The sequence below is a fragment of the Pipistrellus hanaki genome, assembly GCF_964339955.1.
Source record: "Pipistrellus hanaki genome assembly, chromosome: 3".
NCBI classification, from domain to species: domain Eukaryota; kingdom Metazoa; phylum Chordata; class Mammalia; order Chiroptera; family Vespertilionidae; genus Pipistrellus; species Pipistrellus hanaki.
In genome coordinates, this window is record NC_140505.1 from 6,463,174 (window position 1) to 6,479,010 (window position 15,837).

The window sequence follows — 15,837 nt, forward strand, 5'->3', positions numbered from 1 at the left end:
AGCCAGGCCCGGTCCCTCCTCCGCTCGCCGCACCCCGTCTCCCATATCCTCAGAAGGCGCTTCCCGCTGCCAAGCCAGTGCCAACAGGACCTGGACCCTGGCTTTGGCGCCCACTATATCCTCACCATTTCCCCCCTACCCCCTACCCCCTCTGCCAGCCCTTCCTGGGCCACACTGTTTCCTCGGGTCTACGTCCGGGCAGGGCACAGCCGATGGAGAACACGGTCAGTCATGGGAATGGAGCTCAGCCGGGACGCACGGAGCCTGGGCACGGCCGAGCCCTCACCTAGGGAGCGGGCGCTCCGGAACGTGTGGTGGGTCCCAAAGGCGGTCACCGGTCACACATGCAGCGCGTGATGTACGGAAACATAGCAAAGAACCCTCCGGGGCCTTGGATAAGGCCTTCAAACCGTATTCCTACAGGGAAGTGAAGAGCCCAGCCAATACCAATGAATGAGACCGTGCGGCCAGATAGCCATGCTGCCACAGCCCCCAGGGTGGCCCCGTTCTCAGCCTAAGGGATGCCCTGGGCTTCCCGAGTCCCTGTGGCTTAGGCGTGACCCGAAGGCTCCACGCACCAGCCCTCCCGTGGGGTCACTCGGAGAAGCTGCCAAGCGCCCCCACAGGCCAGTCCCCCTGCAGAGCTGCCCCAAGACTTGAGCCACCTGCTGGGTGAAGGTGTGGTTGGGGGCTCCGTGCCAGTCTCCTGGCTCCCTGGCTGGGGTTTCTCCTCGGGATTCAAGACACCGGTCCCCGTCGCCACCTCACTTGGGAATCGCAAACCTGCCCGGAATCACTGCCCTCTGTGAGCCCAATCCAAGCAAACCAGCCAGAGGACAGAAAGCACTGCTGTGCTTGCACATCGCTTCCTCTTAGGCACGTGTGAAAGCGCCGCCAGGCCAAGCCTGGTTATCACCAGAGCTCAGCCGCCACGTCCCTGCGAGGCAAGGCACCCCGACATCTCCCCCTCACACAGCTCTGCCACCGCCTGCTGACGGCCAGCAGCAGCCCTCTTCTGGAAGGTGAGGGGGAAGGTTCCAGCCCTCAGGAACCAGCGCCTCCCAAAGCCCGCTCCACCCTCAGGCCAAGGCCTTCCTTGCTGGTAAACACGAGGGCATGTGCCCGGAAGGAAGTTGGGGGGCCACCAGGAACCCCCCCCCCCCCGACGCTGCTCCCGCCTCACCAGAGCTCTCTCTGCCTCAGAGAGGAAGGGTCGTCACCCCTTCATGCCTCTGCTCTCGCTGTTCTTTCAACAGGAGATTCTGGGCTCACCCCTCTGCCCCCGAGGGACCCTCGCTCCTTCTCATGGTGGATGGCGCGTCCCAATTTCTCTGGTCAGAGGTACTCCTTCCTTCCCTTCCCTCCCGCAGCCCTTTCCTTGCTGTGCTTCTCTGAAGCACATGTTTCATTCTTTCTCCGTCTATAGGGGAGCCTTTACCTGCCTACCCGCCTAGCTAAGTGGTAGGAGAACAGGAGCTGTTCATCTTTCCATCTCCACTGCCCAAGCTTCCCACACAGCAATGTCTGCAGAAGAAACTGATCCTCCTGAGAGTTTTCTTTAAAATATTTGTTTGCAGCCTGGCCGGCGTGACTCAGAGGCTGAGCATCGACCTGTGAACCAGGAGACCACAGTTCGATCCCGGTCAGGGCACCTGCCCAGGTTTCAGGCCTGATCCCCTGTGGGGGCGTGCAGGAGGCGGCCGGTCTCTCTCATCATGGATGTTTCTGTCTCTCTCTCCCTCTCCCTTCCTCTCTGAAATCAATAAAGATATATTTTGGGGGAAAGGGAGGGGGATATATATATATTTATAAATTTGTTTGTAGGGAGAAATCTTCAGCTAATTTCGTCCTTCTCTTCTCCGTGCTTGAGGCCAATTTTTAGGATCTTTTTTCAAGCCTTGGCCCCGAGCCTGAAGGGAATACACGTTTTTGTAATTCCTCCTACCACACTGCCTTCTATCAAACACAGACCATGTGTATCTCCATCCCAATTACTCACAACTCACTCTTAGTTAGAACCCATGCTATCTGGCCGGGCTGTGTTCTTACGTAAAGACCAGCTTTTCAGAAGGATTGAGTGAAATGAAAAAGTTGAGAAGACTGTGCAGTAAAGCAATAACAAATTCGCTACTGGGAAGCTGTGATCGTTCCCTGAATTTCTTCATCTACCATAGCCCTTATTAAAGCAGATAAACGGTTTCTCATTCTGTTGATAATTCACAAAAAAAAAAAAATACACACGTGCTTCTATTGATTTCAATTAACAGATCTGCTTTCACAGCAATACATTTTTTTTTGCATCCACTCAGATAACAGTATTGAACTATTACTGAATGTATCGCGTGTAAATTCTCCTGACCCCAGAGGCCGCGGAGGCCCTTTTTACTCACTGTATTCTAACACCACAAAAGTGATCAGGCCTGAGTGTTTTCCATGAGCCCCGGGTGCTGAAGGAACCAGGTGAGCAGCTGTCATAATTAATGCACTCCCATATTCAAGCACTGCTAAAAATTTTAGAAAAAAATCAATCAGAACAGAAAAAAATATGAGCCCTTTACTACAGAGTTAGTTCAACAACACATACCGGGCATGTACCTGGACCCGTGACCGTGGGCCGGATACCGGATTTCTCCAGCTGAAGAAACGGAGGAGCTGACAATAACCTCTAAGGAAACGTCCAATTCTGATATTCTGTGACTCCCCATGTCCCCTCCCACTCTAACTTCACTCAGTATCATCTAACTCCTCTGCAGGAGCTCTGGCAGCCTTACAGTATCTCAACATTGTAGCCATGTGTTTGAGCCGCACGCTTCATATACTGTAATGAGGAAGAACCTGTCCGTTTTGCAGGCCACACTAGCATGTCAATTTGGAACCCACAAAAAGAACAACTCGGTCCTATAACCCAACAACAAAGAACCCAAATACTAAATTCAAAAATGGACAAAGAACTGGAATAGACATTTCTCCGAAGACATATACATTGCCAAGACACAAATGAAAAGATGCTCCATATCCCTAGCTCTTAGAGAAATAGAAATAAAAATCACAGTGAGATACCACCTTGAGGAAATAAGTTGTGGCGAGGATAAGGGGAAATCTGAACCGCTGGGCATTACTGATGGGAGTGTAACTGGTACAGCCACTGTGGAAACCAGTTGGGGTTTCCTCAACAAGCCACACACAGAATTACCGTGTGATCCACTGGGTGAAAAGAACTGCAAGCAGGCACTCAGACAGATCCTCTGACACTAACGTTCACTGCGGCGTGATTCACAACAGCCAGATCATAATAACAACCCAAGTACCCACCAACAGGTGAATGGATAAAGAAAATGGTGAAACAGTATTGTCTCAAAAATATTGAGGCTTTGACGCAAGCTACCACGTGGATGAAGCTGGAAAACATTTGGATAAGTGCAAATATTGTATGATTCCACTTACACGCGGTTCCTAGTCGAATGCATAAGGAAAGAGAGCAGAACGGTGGATGCCGGGGGCTGAGGGAAGCGGGCTTCTTGTTCGTGTATGTACAGAGTTTCTGTGTGAGAGGATGGAAAAGTTCTGGAGATGGATGGTCAGGAGGGCTGCACAACTTTATAGCAGCCCCTGGATGGTATAAAGATGACTGTCGTGTTAAGCTGTCTGTTATGTAACCTTTACCACAACAGCAAAAGCACTAGACACTGTGCTTGTGAATTCACCATTTGCCACCACTGTTTCCTTCAGTCCTGCAATGGACAATAATTATCCTTCCATTCCGGGCAACTTGAAGCATTCACTGGCCAAACAGACAGACAGAGAGAGAGAATATGAATTAGGGATGGGTTTTCAAATTAAATAAGGGCCAATTTCCCCTTCACGCTGATGTCATCGCAAACCATCTGAGACAGCCTCTGCGGGCACCGCCCCAGGGGGGCTGGGCATGGTACAGCCCTCATTAGCGCACTGGCCTGCTGGGTACAGTGTCTGCCCCGAGGGGAGGGGACCCAGACAACCATCAGGGCTGACCCGCATGCTTTTCCTGAACGAAGGACACCAGACCGCAGCTGAAGTCTACCTGCCCAACTGGAAATACAGCAATGACGACAACAAAACAGTGTGCTGTGCCGGGGCCGTGATTTGCTAAGAATCTGCCTTTTAGAAAGACAATGCGTACGGTTGGCCATCGCGTTAGCACTGTTGCTAGCCCGACACTACCCCTGTGGCCTCGGGAAGAACCCTCGGACACAGACATCCAGAGTCACTTCTGGAACAGTGGGCACCGTTCCCAGCTGCCGGCTCCGTTTTATCTTGCTTTATACTTCTTAGCGTAAATCGGGCTCCTGACTAGAAGCGATGCAGGTCCTCTACGTAGCTAACTCAAAGCCAAAATGATTGCTCCTTTACCTGTTAATACCTCCCCCTACGTGCAGTTAGCATGGAATAAATGCCTGTTAAATAAATGACTGACTGAATGAATGATCAAAAGTCCAGTTGAGTGACCCTCTGTGCCCCATCTCCCAAATTGCAACCTATCTTTGAAGAAAAAAAAAAAGTCTTAATGTATTAAAAGCACCTGTGAGAGGCAAGTCCTCTCCAGTAATATTTAAAATTCACCCTGGCTTCTCCGACAGCAGTATGACCGCGCCCCAAAATGGAAATAACAGTTCATCTACATCCCCCACGGGGGCCTCCCAGGCCCCCCAAGTTCCCACTCTCATTCTAGCAACGGTGAGAAGGGGTGCAGGCCATCTGTGTGGGTCCTTGGGAGTCCGCAGAACACCCCACATGCTCAGGGCGTCCTCTTGGGATGATACCTCAAGTCTAATTCTCTACCCTGAGGACATTAGCCTTAAAGGTCAGGGAAACCATGCTTGGGAGTTAAGTTTTTCCACACAAACCAAGTCTTTGAAGAGTCAATAAAGATTTACTTTCAAGATTACTATTTTAAAAGCAAGATTGTACTTTCCTGTTCCGTCAGTTGCAAATCCCCAAACCCAGCAGAATTCGCTTCAATCTACTCTGCAGTGTTTTCATTGGAAGAAAGCAATCATGCAAGCTCTGAGCCACCGAGCAGCTGGGACTTTATTTTTTTAATTTATTTTTTTTATTTTTTTATTTTTTGCTGAAGGTTTGGTTTAGTCTTTATTTTCCTAGCTGCTGGCCCTGCTAACATGATTCAGTGAAGGTCGTATTGAATCTCGCAGAGAAATGCTACCTAAGCAGTTCTTACATGGGCTTCAGTCAAAATAAATTGCCTTGGCTCCATGGATAAGTCTGTTGTGTCCACCCAAGAATTACAGTCCAAGAGAACAAATGAAGGCAGCTGTGAAATACTGTATTTGATTTCAAAAGAATTTCACTGCCTAGATGCTATGGGGCTGAGTATCTATATATAAAGAGCCAGCTACCCGAAAGCCATAAGGACCAGAACGACCAGTTGCTATGATGCCCACTGAGGCCAGAGAACTGACCTGCTGTGGGGGGAGGGGACTGGCCAACCTCCCATCATCTCCTCCCGCCAACAGGCCTGCCCCAATCCACCAATTGGGGTCGGGCCAGCGGGACCCACTTGTGCACGAATTCGTGCACTGAACCTCTAGTTTGCTAATAACAATGTTACTGTTAATAACTAATAAACCCACCAACACAGCAGCAGCTCCCAAATGTTACCTCCAGCTTCTCAGCAAACATAGCTTATTTATGTATCCTTGGAACTTAAATTTCAAAGGAATAGACTGCTAAAGACTTCCTAAAGGCCTAGGCGTACACACACACACACACACACACAGCGAACAATTTTTCACCCTGCGGATACTGAAATCCCTAACTCAAAACAACACATCCCAACATCCATGTGCTCAACGCTAGGTTCCACCACAAGCAGATCCGCGCCAACCATTCCAAGCTGGAAGTCAGCCGCTGCAGCTAACCTTTGCTTACAGCTCAGAATCAAATCCACAAATATTTATCTAGTTCTTACTGGTATCAAGCACGGGAGGGAATGTAAAGAAACCCAACGCAATCCTAGCTCTCAAGTAACTTGCCCTGGAGGTGTTACACGTGGAAAAACCCAAGGAGTCCGGGGTGTCGTAACAGTTCAAGAGGCTAGGAAAGGCTGGAGGCACTCGTGACGGATCGCCGTAGGAATGGCACACACGGTGCTTTGCTTCCGAAGAAATTCGAAGCATCTTATTCCTTAAGGCTGACTAGACAGGTAAGGCTTATCGGTGGAGGCACGGGGGGGGGGGGGGGGGGGGGGGATGCTAGGCTGGGTTCCCGCCCGTCTGCCCGTGTTACAACTTCTCCCCATACTTCTCCTCACACCTCGCTGCCTTTGCTAGCCCCGCACTGTCCACCATGGCTGCCGCCAGCCACGTGGCTATTCCGCTCTTGATGTGTGCCCAGGCTGAATTAAGATGTGCTTGGGCATAAAAGACACATTGGATTTTGAAGATTCAGAATGAAAAAAAGAGCATAAATTGTCTCATTGAAGTCTTTATATGAATGACACGTTGAGATGATCCTATGTTGGGTATGCTGGGTAACATAAACTACTATTACATTAACTTCACTTTGCATTGCTAACACTGCTACTAAAAAAAAGTTTAAAATTGTATCTTTATTGGACAGTGTTGTCACATCAATACATTCTCTCCTTTCTTGGCTGTGCTTTGGCATTCTGCCTCTCAACTCCTAACAGCTACGCCTAACCTTAGTTCCTCACAGTCCAAAAATGTCTCCGGTGGCCACGAAGGTTCAAAGCTATTCTAAACAGTTTTTTCTTGGACAAACATTACCAGTGTAGAGGGTTCTTCAGTTATAAGAAAGTCAGAGGTCGCCTGATTGAGTCACACTCAGTCCTCCTCCAGGGGGAGACTTGTAGAGGTTGGAGGGACGGGATGAGACATCCCAGATTCCTTTGCGCTCCAGTGGCCCAGGAATGTAAGTGATAGAAAGATAGGGAACGTCTGCACTCGCCGCCTCTGGGAACACCTACTCCTCACAAGACACAGGACCTGGATCTGTAGCCATTTGTCTACACATAGTTGCACCTCTCTTATCTCTTCAAGAGGGACCAATGGGTACAGCCCAGACTAGCTCCCTAGGTTAATTCCCAACAGTGCCAGGGAGGCCCATCGCTCTACGCATGTCCATTTCCAAAGAGATGACACCCAGGCAGTAGGGACACCTCTAGTGGGTAAAAGCCTTCTATTCCAGGAGGTCAGGATGAGAACGGACAGAGCACAACCCACGCCCACGTTCCATCCGCTTCCAGAGGGTCTAGGTCTGGGGACCAAGGTGGCCACATCACTCCGGCTGCTGACCTGGTTGTAAAGATCAGTCAAGAATCTTCCCTCCTACCCCAGTGTCCTGTGTCCGCCGTATTCACATAGAAGAAGGCCTTATCGCAACACCCCAGGCCCTTTCCAGTTCCTGGCGCAGCCTCACCAAGGATCCTTCCACCTGAGGGTCGTGAGCCAGCAGGCGCTGTGCGGGACCCTCTCGTGTCCCCGCTGGGAAAACCCTGATGCTAGAGGCTGGCTCCATACGTCACAGCGGTGAGAGCTCTAAGACGGCCCAGTCCACGGACAATGTCCTCGTCAGACAACCCAGCTCCCTCGCCCCCATCTGCCATTTACCCGAGGGGAGGTCAGACGGGCACCTGAGGGTTGTCTTGAGGATATTTTTCTGCTTAAAAAAGTAATTGTGCTGCCCTAACTGGTTTGGCTCAATGGATAGAGCGTCGGCCTTAGGACTGAAAGGTCCCAGGTTCGATTCTGGTCAAGGGCATGTACCTTGGTTGCGGGCACATCCCCAATGGGCGGTGTGCAGGAGGCAGCTGATTGATGTCTCTCTCTCTTATCGATGTTTCTAACTCTCTATCCCTCTCTCTTCCTCTCTGTAAAAAAATCAATAATATATATATATATATATATATATATATATATATATATATATATATTTTAAAAAGTAATTGTGTTGTTGTTCTCAATGTGGAAAATACAAGTGTTTCAAGGATGGGAGAAAGCCAAACACCTATAAGCACACCAGGCAAATGTTTCCTTCCAGGTGTTTTATTTTTTGTTAGTTTGTTTGTTTGTTTGTTTTTAATGATATATATACAAATATATGAGCATTTTTAAAGTAAAACTAAAGTCACAATTGAATATCCTCTTTTTCTCCACTCAACATGCAACAGAAACATTTTCCCATCATTAAATGCCAAAACACAAAGTTAATAAGCTCTCAATGCTCATGGTCTGGATGTGCCATATTTCATTTAAACATGTTCCTGTTGTTGGGTATTCAGGTTGTTTCCAAGTTTCCACTATAACAAAATAAACATCCTTGTCCCTAATCTTTGTTCCATCTCTGGTTACTTCATGTGAGTTAAGTTCCTAGAAGTGGAATTACTAGGACAGAAGGTTTAGCATTAGGAAGACTCTGAGTATGAGTATATACCACTCAACTGAATCCCAGAAAGTCCATTTCAGTGTACAAGTCCAACTACAACCTGGGGAGCTTACAGATTCAAAATCAGGGACCTGCAGGACCCGGTCACGGCACTCACAGTTCAATGCCAACGTGTGCCATCTACCCTTCAGGGAAGCACAGTATTGGCCCTTTTCTTCTATTTTCCCCATTCCCTATCACCTCCTACAACCCGACAGAAATGGAACAGCGGCAGGAAGACCAGCATGAGGAGAGAGGGGAAGGCTTACAGGAGTCTCTATCCCTCTCTCTTCCTCTCTGTAAGAAAATCAATAAAATATATTTTAAAAAAATAAATAAATAAATAAAAATAACACATTAGATTCTACCTGAAATAAGGCAGTTTGTATGCAGTTCCTTCTCACTCGAAATGTCAATCTCATGAAATGTGGATTCTTGCCTGGCTGGTGTGGCTCAGTGCATCGACCTGTGAACCAGGAGGCCACATGCCTGGGTGTCGGGCTCCATCCCCAGGAGGGATGTACAGGAGGCAGCTGATCAATGATTCTCGCTCGTTTTTATCTCTCTCTCTCTCTCTCTTTCTCTCTCCCTCTCTGAAATCTATATAATTAAGGGGGCAGTGGGAATAGGATTCTAAGGTTATGGGGCCAGAACAGTGTATTCTATCCATAAAGTATTTCTTTGGATCCTACAGAAACCTGACATTCATAATCCCAAGAACAAATTAAATGGGAACTCATCTTTCCCTTGATCACGTTGGTGAGTATCATGTGCTACTACACAGATACCCATAGATGGCTACGTCTGCTGAAAAGAAATTATTTATGAAAACTACACAGCAAGCAGTTAACTCTCAAAAGTGTTTGTTCAGTGAAAACTGGACAGGCCTTTATCATACAAAACCCTTAAAAAAAAACACACAAAAAAAAGTTATTTCATTGAACTACACTGGCCTTGCCCTTGAGATAAAAACGCTTGGACTCCGTCATGAGAAAGAACCGCACAGCCTCCTGCTTCTCATAAAAACGGGGACTGCAGGCATGTGCACAGGCACGAGACAGGGATGTTTGTGCTCAGCGCTCCTTTCTTTCCTGCTTATTGACACTAACTTCTAAGTGAAAAGAGGAATGTGAGCCAAAACAGACACAAACAAAACAGAGCCCTAACTCGTTATGTCCCTTCCAGACAAAGACGCCAGTCCTCTGGCCTCTTGGGAGTGGAAAAATTCAAACTTTCGCCACCACAACAATACCACCATTTTTATGTGGAAAGCAAGGTCACCATGGGCAGAGCCAGCAGGGAGCGGCCGCAGGTTCCCTTCTCAAAAAGTAACGCCTAAAATGCGAGTAACAGGTTCCATCTGCTCACCTCCCTCCGTAGCGCAGCCCCTGAGCCAATGAAGACACACAGAAGGCTTGGCTCTGGGAGGAGACCCTGGGTTCAGCACCTCTCTGCTTTGCTCTGGCCCACGCACCGGAGGGCTAGGGGCTCATCCCTGTGTCGATCAGAGGCTTACTGGGGGGAAGGGGGGTGGTGTTCTTAGGGCTGGAGGGGAAGGAGAGGAAGGGGCTGTAGACAGTTGCCAATCTGAAGGTTCCTGTGTGATTTCTAAAGGCCCCCTCCTCCGAGGTGACTTGGAGACACACCTACCAAGTCCCGTCCAAAGATGACAGAACTATGCAGGCCCAATTTACAGATGTGAAAACTGAGGTCCAGAAAGGGGAAGTGAGTGGCAAGCTACTAAGAGCTGAAAAACGACTCCAGGCCTCTGGACTTCGACTTCATGTACCCACCCCCAACTACCCAGAGCCCGGGACGTGGCGGGCAGTCACAGATATTTAATAAATAAGGGCACCAGGTTGGCACAGTCCGTGTCCTGGGGCCCCTGAATCCTAAGCAGAACTCAGGCACTGGTGGCAGTGGGAGGAAGCTGGGCTAACAGAACTTACTTTAGGTTTCATCCCTTACCGTTATGTATGCACCTCAGAATAACCAACACCTCCCAGGAGAACACGCTCAGGCAGATAACAGCTTCCCAGGCTGTCCCACACAGCGCGTTCCGCCTGGAAGTAGCTCCACTAGGTTTGATGATCCCAGTTCTCTCGAATCAATCAGGACTTCTCAGTGGATCCTTGTGTTTCAGAGAAATAAAAATGGGCATAGGAAGTCTCCCCAACGAAACACTATTTGTTTCAGAGACAATCTCAAAAGATGGGCCCGGTGAGCGGGGAAATCGTTTTAAAGGGATCACGGAAGGCAAAACGCTAGCAACCAGGCCTCCTGCACACGTGCCGTGAGGCCAGGCCCAGCCCTGGAGACGGTCAAAACCCAGCTACAGGGGCCTGTGGCGGTCACTGCCTGCCAGTGCGCTGCCCTGGTCGGTGCCTAATATAAAGTAATGGCTTCAGACTTAATTGTGGGCCCTATAGGTAATTTTCTGTTGTTTTCTGAAAAATCAAGATTTGATCAAACCTTCTCACTCCCATTCCCACCAGGAGGACCACCATGCCCGAGGCAAATACCGATCACCCACACCCAGGGCCAAACCTGGGGCACAAATGGGGCGGGCAGAAACCACTGACCTCTGACCCCTGTGTGGGCAGGAACATGGTGTCCCATACAGGTGAAAGAAACTACTTCGTTGTTAATAATAACTGACATTCCATGGCGATTTATACTATTCTTATATACTACTTATGTATTTTTATGTTATATATTATAAATATATACCACCTATACTTTTATATTTTCACATATAAATGTCCCTAGAGTACTTTACATGTTTCACATTTATTTTCACATGTACAGTGTTGGGCACATAAGCAGCATTCAATAAATACTAGTTAGCTGAGTCTCTTTAAAGAGGTCAAAACAAAATACTAAAATCAGTTAAGGCAGTGGTCGGCAAACTGCGGCTCTCGAGCCACATGCAGCTCTTTGGCCCGTGGAGTGTGGCTCTTCCACAAAATACCACGTGCAATTGAAACTTCGTGGCCCATGTGCAGAAGTGGTTTTTGGCTCTCAAAAGAAATGTCAATCATACTGTTGATATTTGGCTCTGTTGAGTTTGCCGACCACTGAGTGAAGGCATACCTACAATAACAGCCAGTGATCTGAGTCTGAAACAACGATGAAGAAGATTCCAACTAAAGCACAGTGAGTTTAGGAAGATCTTTCTCTGATGTAAAGAGGGAAAATACATCCGCCCAACCATTGTTATTTCCTTATCATTTGGTCTCCATGACTACCATCTAACTTTTCTTCTGACCAAAATAAATAAATAAAAAAATAAAAAATAAATAAATCACTGACAATGCCATATTTCATTGTTTCATTGTCAAACACTTTGATACTGCACATAAAAGTTATTCCGAATTTTAATCCCTTACCATTATTTATGTAGTCTCAGAATAAGCAAAATCTCTTCCTGCTGAAAACTCTGTAAGAGCAAGTCAGTGTTTAATCCGTAGTCAGGGCTTCCTGTTTTGTTTTGTTTTTAATTAGTAATAATCTGATAGAATTCTATAAATTAATGCCTTACACACTGGTAGGTTACTGTAACTGATGCAACCTCCTTTCATACACAGTACCTCATTTGTTCCCCAGAGCAACACTATATCAGATACACAGTTAAGTATTATTTTCGCCTTCCCTAGCTCTGACCCCAGATGATAATTACTATGTTGGTGTTCAGTTGTGTACTGACAGCTCACTCACTAGAACGCAATCTCTTCCTGCTCCCGGCTGAACCCACAGAGTCCAGCACTGTGTGGGGCACACTGAATGTTCTAGGGAATTTATTAAATGAATACAGGCCTTTGTCTGCTGTAAGCCCTTTCTGGTAGAAAGCGTAGAATAATGGAACCATGCCCCAGATCTCCCATTTACAGTTCAGTGGTCTGGTCTCCATCAAAAGGAAGTTGCAAGGAAATTCTCTAAAAAACAACAGAGCGTACACTCAATAACACTAAGAATAAAAATGCCATGGCCTTGCAAACGTGAGACTCTCCTTGCACATCAAATGGTAAGCATCCAAAGTTTTGAATTTTCCACTAAGTTCCAACACCTTTAACCAGTGTAGGTATATTGGGCATCTGCCTAATGCAGGATTTCAGAGAGCAGAGGAAGAGGAAGTGAGGCCACAGTCCAGCGCTGCCGGGACTTTTAGACAACCATTTGTTGAGCATTAACTTGCTTCCGATTTCACGACAAACCCTTACTCCTGATTACGATGACATTTTTACAGGTAATTCCGTCTGAGAAATGTGGAATGGCCTCTGACTTTCCAAGGTCAACAGGAAAAAAAAGACAACTCCTCGAGAATGAAATATATAAATGTTTAATATTAGGAAGCAGTAACCAATCAAACCAGACAAGAAGAACTCTTTGATCCGTGAGGCCAAAAATCTAACTTCTTGCGCAACAGGCTGTTATAAATTATAATCGCTCACTAATTGCAGCGAAATTCCGGACTTTGCCACATCAATCAATAGAGGTTTCAAGGTTACCCCTTAGAAATGCCAGTTTACGTTCTACAGAGTCCATCACCTGAAGTTTCCTAAAAAAATAGATTTTTCCAGGATTTTTTAGGTTTCCTTCCCCACCCCCACCCCCCCCCACACACACACACCTCCACCACCACCCTCTCAAAAAAAAAGTGGGGGGAGGGAGGAAGGAAGGCTAGATTGAGGGCTGAAAAACCTCGAGAACCCTGACACTGTAGCCGGATGAAGTTACGCAGGGCTCGCCCTCCAGCCCCGGGAAGGGAGAGTGCGCGTCTGTCTAACGTCAAGGCCATCCAGACCCCCGTCTGCACCTGCCCTTGAACACCACCGCGGGCTGCAGGCTGCTAAGTTCCGGCTGTTATGTGCCATCGGCCTGGAAACGAATACAGGAGTGCAGCAGGCTCTGACAGCAACCTTTGGTGATTCCTGAAAATCCACAACAGGAAATGTAACTGTCCTCCGCCCGCCCCGGCCATTCATCAAAAGCAGACCGGCTCCCGGCGGCCGGGAGGAGGCCGCGGGTCCGGAGAGGGGACTCTGCGTCTGCTCTCTCCCCTCCCTCCTTGGGGAGCACTGCCCAGGCCGGAGGGAGAGCGGGCGGGCACGGGAGAGGCAGGCAGCGGGCAACATGTCCCCAAGTTCAAACTCTGCCTGTAAAGCCAAGCCCCTCCTGTGCGCCCCCTCTATCCCCGTCTGTCCCGGGAGCCTCCCCGGGTGCCCATGAGCAGGGGTCCTCCCTGCACCGCCGACCCCGGCGCCTAACGGTACCGGGATGCTGCCTGGGCGCCGGGCTCGGGCGACCAGCCTCCCTGCCCTCTGCCCCCCAAAGGGGCGGGGGTGAGGGCGGCCCCTGCACGGAGACCGGAGGACGAGCTACCGGGGACCCCCGAACTTGGGAAAGGCGCGCCCCGCGCACCCCAGGCCGGGCGCCACGCCTGGCCGCGGCGGGCAGCGCCGGGGAGGACGCGGAGCCGGCGGGCGGGCGGAGAGGAAGTGGCGGCCGCGTTTGCACCAACCATGTTCGGCGGCGGGTGCCACCGGCCCCGGAGCGGGGTCGGAGGGCGCGGGGCGGGCGCTCGCGTCCCCACCCCGCGGCGCCCGGGTCCCCCGAGGACGCGGCCCCCGGGTGCCAGGGCGCGCCGCCCGCTCGGTGCTCCGGGCTCCCCGCCCCCACCGCCGCTCCTGCCCAGGCCGGGCGGGCCCAGCGCGGAGGCCGCCGGGCGCCGCGGGGACGGAGGCCGCCGGGCGCTAGGCCGCGGCCGGGCCGGGGACCCCGCGCTGCGCCCCCCGGGCCGCCGAGCCCCCCGCGCGCCGGGACAAGTGCGGCGGCCGCACCGGGGCCGGGCCGGCGGCAGGAGGGCGCGCGGCTCCTCCCCGGCGGCGGCCGGGCCCCGCGGAAGCCGGGCTCACCCGCCGGCCAGGCCCCGCGCCCCGGCCCCGATCGCGGCGGGCGGCGCCCGGCAAGTTTCCCGGGGCCCCGGCGGCGGCGGAGCGCGGTCCGGCTCCGGGGCGCCGGGGGCCGCCGCCTGCAGAGGCACCGCCGCCGGCCCCGGACCCTGTCCCCGCCCGCGGGTCCGGAGGCTCCGGCACCGGCGCACCGGCACACACTCGCACACGATTAATGTTGTTGTAAAAAGGAGGCCCGACTCCAATGGCCCTGCGCTCCCCCACACACACACCCCACACCTGGGGCGCAGGAGCCCCCCGAGCAGGTCTGTGTCCATGGAGCCACCTCTCCGCATCTGCAAATCCAAAAGTGAAATTAAACCTCCGCCGACCTCCTCCTCCTCCTCCTCCTCCTCCTCCTCCCTCGCTACCTCCTCCTCCTCCTCCTCCTGCTTCCAGCCTCAGCAGCAGCAGCAACAGCAGCAGAACCTGCTTCCCCTAAAAGCAAACGATCCATAACCGCGCCGGCGGGTCCCCCCCAAAACCGGCGTTCCTGTGTATGTTCTCCGCCTGCAGAACCGGTGTCAGACACCAGGACACACACACACACACACACACACACACACACACACGTCCCCCGGCCCCGTGCACATGCCCTCCGGGAAAACACACCCGCACGGCCACCAGCAGAATCCGGAAAAAATGTTACCTCTCGGGGTGCCTTTCCGCGCCGCCCGTGCGATTCCGCGGGGCTGGATCGGGGTTGTTGCTAAGGGCGTGCGAAATGGAAACGAAAGCCCCGTCCGTTGAATAATCGCAGGAGCAAAACTAAAAGTTACTCCCCGGCTCGCCTGAGAACAGCCCAGATCGAAAGCAAAACAAGGAGAGGAAACTGCGAGGAGCCGCGGCTGGAAATCCCCCCGCCCCCCGCCCTGCGCCGGCCGCGCCGCCCTCCGCCCTCCTCCCTCCACGCCCTCCGCCCTCCTCCCCCGCCCCCTCCCTCCTCCCTCCTCCCTCCCCCGCCCTCCTCCCGTGTTTGTCTCCGGCTTGTGCAACCGGGAGGCGGGCGGGGGCGGGGGCGGGGCGGGCGCCCGGCCGGGAGGTGCTCATTGGCAGGCGGCGCTGCTTTCATCATTTCTCGAAAAGTCTATTTCATTTTCACTTCCCCGTGTCCGGGAGCAGCAACAAGCGGCCGCCCGTGTGAGCCCGGTGTTCACATCCCGGGGGCGCTCACGCTCGCCCCGGGAGCACCCGAGGGGGGGGGGGGGGGACGGGGTGTGCGGCCGGCCCGGGGCGCCTGGGGTCAGGCAGGAGCAGGGGCTGTATGCATGTGAGAGCTGTTTCTGAGATGCCCACAAAACGGAATCCTAAACCCTCACCTGCCTCCGCACTGCATCTGCCTATTTGGGCACCTTTCTTTTTCTGGTCCATAATAGGCATTTTTTTAAAATATATTTTATTGATATTTTACAGAGAGGAAGAAAGAGATAGAGAATTAGAAACATCG

At 51.3% G+C, this 15,837-nt stretch overlaps 1 protein-coding gene across 2 annotated transcripts in view; it reads right to left on the reverse strand.

Moving 5' to 3' along the window:
• The window catches only part of IRF2 (interferon regulatory factor 2), a 68,689-nt gene extending 53,408 nt beyond the window's left edge, over positions 1 to 15,281 (reverse strand). The window contains exon 1 of one of the 2 annotated variants that reach the window (XM_084877764.1): positions 15,040 to 15,281. The gene's annotated coding sequence lies outside the window, so the exon portion shown is untranslated. Of the gene's footprint in view, positions 1 to 14,630; positions 14,687 to 15,039 lie in introns of those variants that run through there. The other variant, XM_084877765.1, reaches the window with a different exon arrangement.
• Positions 15,282 to 15,837: the final 556 nt, after the last annotated feature.